This window comes from Carlito syrichta, unplaced genomic scaffold (assembly GCF_000164805.1).
Source record: "Carlito syrichta isolate Samal-C Ts95f unplaced genomic scaffold, Tarsius_syrichta-2.0.1 Scaffold316376, whole genome shotgun sequence".
Taxonomy (NCBI): domain Eukaryota; kingdom Metazoa; phylum Chordata; class Mammalia; order Primates; family Tarsiidae; genus Carlito; species Carlito syrichta.
The window spans coordinates 192,520-200,755 of NW_007260472.1; positions in this window are offsets into that span (position 1 = coordinate 192,520).

Below are 8,236 nucleotides of genomic sequence, written 5' to 3' on the forward strand. Positions count from 1 at the left end.
CTGCCCAACTGGGTCTCGAACCCGCGGGCTCAGTCAATCCACTCACCTCAGCCTCCCAAAGGCGCGGGATTACAGGCTGAGCCACCGAGCCCAGCTTGTTCTGACTATTCTTTATTTCATTTCTTCTCTCTGTATGCTCTGTTTTGGACTGTGTATTTTTAAATTTGTCTTCTTTATGTCCTTTATTGTATTATGTTAATGGTTGATTTAGGATCACTGATTATATTTTTAACTTATCACAATCAGCTTTCAAGTAATATTGTATCACTTTACATATACTGTAAAACCTTACAACAATGTACTTCCATTCCCTGTCTCCTGAATCTTTTTTTTTTTTTTTTTTTTTTTTTTTGAGTTGGAGTCTTACTCTGTCACCCAGACTGGAGTGCAGTGGCCGCTCCCGACCACTGCAGCCTCGACCTGCTGGGCTCCGGTGATGCTTCAGCCTCAGCCTTCCAAGTAGCTGGAACTACAGGCGCACGCTACCATGCCCGGCTAATTTTTGACTTATTATAGAGATGATGTCTCGCCAAGTTGCCCAGGTGGGTCTTGAACCCGCGGGCTCAGGCAATCCACTCACCTCAGCCTCCCAAAGCGCTGGGATTACAGGCTGAGCCACCGAGCCAGGCTTGTCTCCTGAATCTTGCACTACTGTTGTCATATATTTTATTTCCATATATGTAATAAGTCCTATGTTACATTGTTCTTATGTTTGCTTAAACAATCAATTTTAAGGAGATTTAAATAATAGGAAAAATATTCTATTTCCAGGGCTCTTAATTCTATCATATATTTCTACATTTCCATCTAGAATCATTTTCTTCTGCTTGATGGATATCCTTTATAATTTCTTATAGTATAGTTCAGGCAATAAAATATTTCAATACATGTATCTTAAAAAATCTTTGTTTTACCTTTGTTTTGAAAGATTTTTTTTTTACTAGGTACAGAATGCTAAGTTGACTGATTTTTTTTTTTTTACTTTCACTACTTTAAAGATGTTATGCACTATCTTCCTGCTTGAATTGCTTTTTTATGAGAAATTTTCTGTTATTCTTACTTTTGATCTTCTGTAAGTAATATATCTTCTCTAGGTACCTTTAAGAGTTCTTTTTGTATGTAACTGGCTTTAAGTAATTTGATTATGATGTGCTTAGTATAATTTTATTATGTTTCTTGTGCTTGGGGTTTGTAGGGCTTCATCGATCAGTGAGTTTATAGCTTTAATCAAATTTTGAATAATTTCAACCATTAATAATTCTTCAAATTTTTGTTCTGTCATAACTTATGACTCTTTGGAGACTCTAATTGTATGTTTATTCAGAGACTTGAAGTTTTCCCACAACTCACTGACATTTTGCTCATTTTTCCTTTTAATCTTTCTTTTATATGTGCTTTATTTTGGATAGCTTCCATTGTTATGACTTCAAGTTAACTTTTTTTTCAGTGTTGAATCTGCCATCAATCCTGTCCAGTGTCTCTTTAGTTTCATGTGTTACAGCTCTCCAGTCTAGAATTTTGACTTGAGTCTTTTGCACACATTCCAAATGTTTATGTGTCATGTTCAGTCTTTTCTCTAGCTTCTTGAATACGTAAAATTGTTACTCTTTTAATGTCCTTGTGTACTAATTCTATCATCTGTGTCACTTCTTGGAAATTTTCAACTGGCTGTTTTTTTTCCTTCATTATGGGTCACATTTTCCTGCTTCTTTGTATGCCTGGTAATTCTTTATTTGATGCCAGACATTGTGGACTTGGTAGATATTTTTGTATCCCTAAAAATATTCTTGAGCTAAGTTACTTGGAAATAGCTTGACCCTTTCAAGTCTTGCTTTTAAACTTTATTTGGCAGTAATAGAACAGCATTTAGTCTAGGGCTAATTTTGCTACAGTACTGAGGCAAAACCTTTCAAGTACTACTCTACCCAATGCCCATAAATTGTAAAGTTCAAGAACAGGCAAAACTAACTTATAGTAATAGAAATCAGGATGATGATTGACAGTAAGATGTGGATATGCGAACTTTCTGCAGTGTTGTTTAAATACAAAGTCTTATTCATTAAGACTCATCAAACTGAACAATTTGTGCATGTCACTGTATGTAAATTTTACCTCAATAAAAAAACATATTTAGTATCAAGTATTGTGTATATGTATAAATGCTGAAAAGATTTACACCAACATTTTAATAATAAAGAATATGAAATGATTAATTATCTTCTGAATATTTTTGCATTATCTAAATTTTCTATATATACAAGCTTTCAGGAATACATAAAACTAATACTTAATGAAGCAATTTTGTAGAAACTATCTACTTTGTAGAATGGGTAAAGAAAAATAACTAATATTTATTAGGCATTTGCTATGTAATAGATAATTTAAAAGTCACTTTATTACCATTTAATCAAGATAACAACAACTCTATGAAGAAGGTATTATCCCATTTGAAAAATTAAGAAATGGTTGTTATGTGTCCAAGTTTTCCCAACTTGATCTTAGGTGTGCCTGCTTCTAAAGTCTGTTTTGATCCTTAAAAAAAAAAAAAACTACGCTCTCAAGATGGAGTTTTGAAATTCAGAAAATAAAAGAGTGCTTGGGAGGGTGGAAGAATCCCAGAAATAATATATAGGCATAGGAATTGGCCCACTGGACTCTGGGAGTTCACTCTTAAAATGGCAAAGTGAATTATCCTGATGTCAGAGTCACATATCAAATGTAGTTAGTCTCAACTTAAGGATGTCTGACCTGAGACAAGAAAAGAAATGGGGGGCTTAGAGAAAATTCAAAAGTTCTAGGACCATACATGACAGCTGGTAGGAAAGGGAAGGAATGTGTTCCTTCCTTATAACCTCAGAGGCCAAAGGTTAAGGTTGTCAGGTTACAGAAATAAAAATGGTATATCCTTGTATCAGCTGCCTCCAGCCCAGGCAAGCTGTCTTGCAGGCTGATTACCTGCTTGGAATGAACTGCAGGAGAGCACACCAATGAGGTCACCCAGAGAGCAATGGGCCACAACATTTTGCCTGTGAGTTGAGTTCAGGTCAAATCCTTGGGTCAGACTAGCTCACTCCTCCCTTCATCAGAGGCTGTTGCTTTGTAAAACAATGTATCTTTCAATGTCTATAACATGCTCTGTGTGTGTTGTGCTTTAACTGCTTCATTTGCTTTCCTGTTCATCTCCCAGTTTACAACTGAAGTTTACAACATTCATTGATCATTTCCTACAGCTTGAAATGGAGTCTCCCACTCCCAAAAAGCTCTCTAAGGACCAACTGCAGGGACGCAGAGGACCTAGGATTCAGACTTGAGCCTGAAACTTTGTTTAGAAGAGGGAGTCTGACATTAAGAGGTCTTCACACGTGCAAGCCGGTAGATGTTCTCTCAAAGTTAGCATATGACTTTTATCAAATGTGCAATGTAAATCCAAGTTTGAGCAGCAATATGGAGAAGAGTTGATAGAGAAGAAGATTATGGCTCTCACACTTGCATGAACTCACCATCCTTCATCTTATGTCCTTATGTGCAAAATGGGAGCTGGGAAAGGAATCAGAACTGAACTTCCCCCTCCCCCCCATGCACTCTGCCTTTTCCCGTTTTATAACATAGCTTGACTGTGCCAAATGCTCTGCCAAAGGCCAGGCCCCAGGCTCCATGGGGGCTTCTTAGTTTCCATGGCTCATTCACTTCTGAGACCTTTGGCTGAGTTACATCATGGGGGGCTAATTACTGCCAATTGTGGCAGTGTTGTGTGATACCTTCTGACGCAAAGAAAAAAAAAGAGAAGCTTGTCTGCTGGGAACTGGACTGAAACCAACATACAACCATTTATTGCACACTGGTTAGGAAGCCACCAGGAAGGCCTACCCAGGGTGGTTTTAAACACATGCACACTCAGACCTTCTTTCCTCTTAGAGCCAAGAACAGCCTATTAGTGATGTGTTAAAAAACTCACACTGGCTTACCTTCTTAGCCATGAGGGGACGCTCTCTAGGGGCCAGCAGAAGGGTTTTGTAGAGAATGGGCTCCATCTTGAGCCTGCTTCTCTTCCCTGACTTCCTAGCAGAAGCAAGGTGAGAGCAGGGAAAGAAAAACACTTCTTGAGTACTTTATGTCAAGTTCTGCTCTAGGCACGGGACATAAAGTATTTCATTGATCCTCAAAATAGATCCGGGAGGTAAGTCCTCCTTATTGTGATTTTGAGGAAACTGAGACTCAGAGACATTACATGTATCCCCAAAGCTATATAGTACACTAGTCCATAAACTCTACTTAAGTAGTAGAGTCAGAAGTTAAATTCTAGTTTTTACTCATTGTAAATGTTGGGCTTCTCTCACCACAAACAGGAATCTTGCTGGACCTCAGCAAATATCCCCATAGGGCAGTCGTCTCAAAACTTTTCTGACCTTATACTCCCATCAGTAAATATTTTAAAGAACCACCTCCAATACATGCATATATACTTATAAATTACATGCACTAGCTAATATCTGTTTGCATTGACTGATAATGTAATACGCCAGAGCACCAATCATCATTAACGACAATAAATATAAATTTAGATTTAATATAGTCTTGATAATTCAGAAAATATTCTGGGCAAATCTTGTCAAATTGAATTAAATCATTGTTGTTTTAACTTCAATACATTGCTGGAAAATAATTTGTTCCAGGAATAGAAGTAAATGGGTTTTTTCTTGTCTCCTTGTGCCTGAATTGTTGTCTACAATCCACAGTTTCCATACAGGAGACATTTTAAGCCACTTGTCCATTTTGTGAGAGTTATTTGATTAAAATTAGATAATCTGGCTTGCAAATTGACTCATTGTGTATATGCAACCCTTAAAACATGCTAATATGTGAAAAAAGAAATAAGGCTCCAGTATAGACCTTCCCCCACCCACATCACATCATTCCCACTTTACCTCACAGTGCTCTGCATTTATTCAAATGACTCAAGGAAGCCTGAATGAAGGCAACAAGGTCTAAATGTATATTTAATATTAGTAAATAAAAATGTATTTTCCGTTTTTAGATTTAAACATGAATTTAAGTAGAAATACTAATGGTTTCCTCCCTTATCCCATGTTTTTCTCTGTGCAGTTAATTCCTAGAATGGTCACTTCCTTTGGAGACCCTCGCCTTTCAGGAAAGTTGTCACCATATTCCTGAGTTGGATCCTGCTCACACGCAGAAGGCTGAGGATTTACATGAGGAAAGCAGGCTAGTGAAGAATGGGAGAGCCAGTGGGTGGGGCAGGACAGAACAAAAAGGTGCCTGCTCTGGTGGACAGAAGCATGCGCTCAGAGCCCTGGGCAAGAAAACGCTTAAAGACTTGAGACCACACTAGCCAGGCATTCTGGGCCATCCCCAGCGAACCCTCAGCCTGAGAGAGGGGTGCATCAGTGACAACGACCTGGTTTTCTAGATTTCATCCTTTCAGAGTCCAGGCTTTCAGATGCCTCCCTCCTAAATGCTCAAATACCAGAGTAAATGAAAACACTCTCTGTAGCACAATGATCTGTTAAGGTTTGTTTTCCACGATGGAAACGAAAGGCATTTCAGCCTTTTCACGGATAAAAATAACTTGCCGTTGATTTTGAAATCCCTTTCATTTGTCTCCCACAGACTAGCCCCATACAATGGCACTTTGTATATGAATTCTCCTCATGGGCCGCCAGGCCCCCTTCCCTGGGCCTGCCAACGGGAGGAGACAAAACGAGCCCACGCCAAAGTGGGAGAGGACTCTGGGCAGGCCCAGCGTTGCTGTTGGACATCATTCAGAAGTCCCTGCTCAGCGGGGGCAGCCCAAAGAGCAAAACAAACAAAGCGAGGAGTAGTGGAAAATGCTGAGTCCTGGAGCTGGCCGGAACAGCGTTCGCCTTTCCACGCTCAGAGCCAGTCGCTCTGCCCACCTGCAGATGCAATAGCAAGCAAGGCCACAGCAGGCAGGGAGGCCTTGGCACCCAGAGCCCTGCCCAAGGACTGAGAGGGGGCAACAGCCACTCCTCTCTCTTCAGACAGGCCCTCTAGAACCTGCATCCCAATGCAGAGCTCTCTTCCTTGTTCCAGGAGTCCAGGGAAAAAGCAGTTCTCAAAGAAGAGAGAAAAAAGTCTTTCTTGAACTATAGTTTCCTGTGTTAGCTCCCATTTTCATAGCACTTATATATGTTAAGCACCAATATATATTAATTGGCAATCATCATGTCAGTCCTTTAAGGTTGATACTATTACCCCCACCTTACAGATGAAGAAATTGAGGCAGAGAGAGGTTAAATAAAGTGCCCAAGTTTAGCTTCAGAGTCCACATTCTTAAATGTGACTGCCTCTTCTCTTTGGCTAATTCAATTTCCTCTCTAGGAGTACAAGATATGAGAGAAAAAGGAAACTCAAGATGGGGAATAGGGGAATGGATGAGAAAGAGGATAAACCACCAAGGACTAGAATAATACAAACATTTATTTAAAAAGCAGGAGGCCAACAGCCCAGAAGAAGGAGTCTGAGACCAAGATATAGGATGACAAGAAATGCTGAGTTGGGAATGGAACATATAATAACACTGGTCAGACACATGCTCTGTCCTATGCCCCAAATAGGATTCTAGGAATAGTGATCAGAGACCACTTGGCGAATGGGGCTCAGACAGCTCTCTGGGGAAGCTCTGAGGATCAGTAGCCACTGTAGAGAAATGAATACCTTCTCTTTTTCTTCCAGTTTCAGCCTGGGGTAGAGGGAGTTGCCAAAGGCTCCAGGGAGAGATGAGCACCCTGATGAGAAGAGACAGTCTATGACTGTAATACAGCAAGGTTGTCACATTCATCTGTAAGCAAAATAGCTCTTGTCCCTAGAGGAAAGAGGAGAAGGAAGGAAGAAGGGAAAGAGGGAGGGAGGGAGGGAGGAATAGATAAACGAAGAGAGACAGAAGTCGGGAGGAATAGCGGGAAGGAAGAAAGAGAAAGACTTTCTTGCTTGTGTTTGGAGGGAAAAGCCCTCAGCCCTCATCAAATTCCTAGGATTAACCTTGAAATTAATAGGCCTAAATTAATTTTTGTCACCTGTTAATAATGTGACTTCAAATAAATCACTGAAACGTTATTACTCTTAAACCCTTTATCTATACAATCAGGGCATTGAACCTTATCTCCAAGGTACTTTCCAGATCTAAAATACACACTCTGATGATACTGTGACCAAAGTCAGGGACCTTGATTGTCATTTTTGCAGACACCCAATGTCCACGTCCTGGCACAGTGCCCACCACTTATCCATGACAACACGGCACTCGGGGCTGGTAATTACATGTCTTCAACACCTTCCTGATGTGCTCACTGCTGCTTCTCTTGCAGGTATCTCTTCTATGCATATATTGCAAATATTGAAACAGTTTTCCAATTAGTCACCCTCACCATCCTTGTCCACTCGGATTCATTTCCAACTCTACAGTCGGGAGTTTTCTAAGCGCAGACCAAATCATGTGACTTCATCAGCCAGAAGACCTCAGGACACCATGTTACTCTTCACACAGCCTACAGGGCTCTGGGTCATCTCCTGCCCATCCTATCCCCTCTCCTCCCACTCTACTTCTTTGAAACCTGTGCTCTGAATCACAAAACTACTTCCATTTTTTCTGTCACTTTCTGACCCTCTGGGTCTTTCCCTCCACCCAAACCTCTTTCCCTCTCCACCCAGCTGACTGCTACTCACCTGAATTCAGATGATAAATTCCTTCAGGTTAGGTTCCTCCTAGGTATCACGTTACAGCGTTATTTCACTGGATGATAATACTCATTTTACTTGTTAATAAACCTTAATTTACTAAAAGTAGAGAAAAGGAAAACATCTTGTCTATCTTCTTTCTTATGGTTTCCTTAGTACTGAACCCGATGCCAACCACACAGCAGGTGCTCAATGAATGTTTGTTATCTGAATAAATGTGTTTGGTGGTGACATAATGTAGGGTACCCTCTAGCTATAATATCCTATAGTCTTATAAACCCTGCAAACTAAGGGATGTAGGAATTCCTATCACCCAAGGATTCAACTTTCTTAATCTCCCATTCCCATTCTCAGCATTTAGCAATTCTCTTGTCTATCAGGACTAACTGAAAGGACTATCACGACTAACTGAAAGGACTATCACAATCCATACTGCATCAGCTAGGTTCAGCTTTAAGCCAGGACGTATTGCCTGGAAATGGGCTGAGATTCAAAGCAGGAGAGGGAGAGGGAGAGGGAG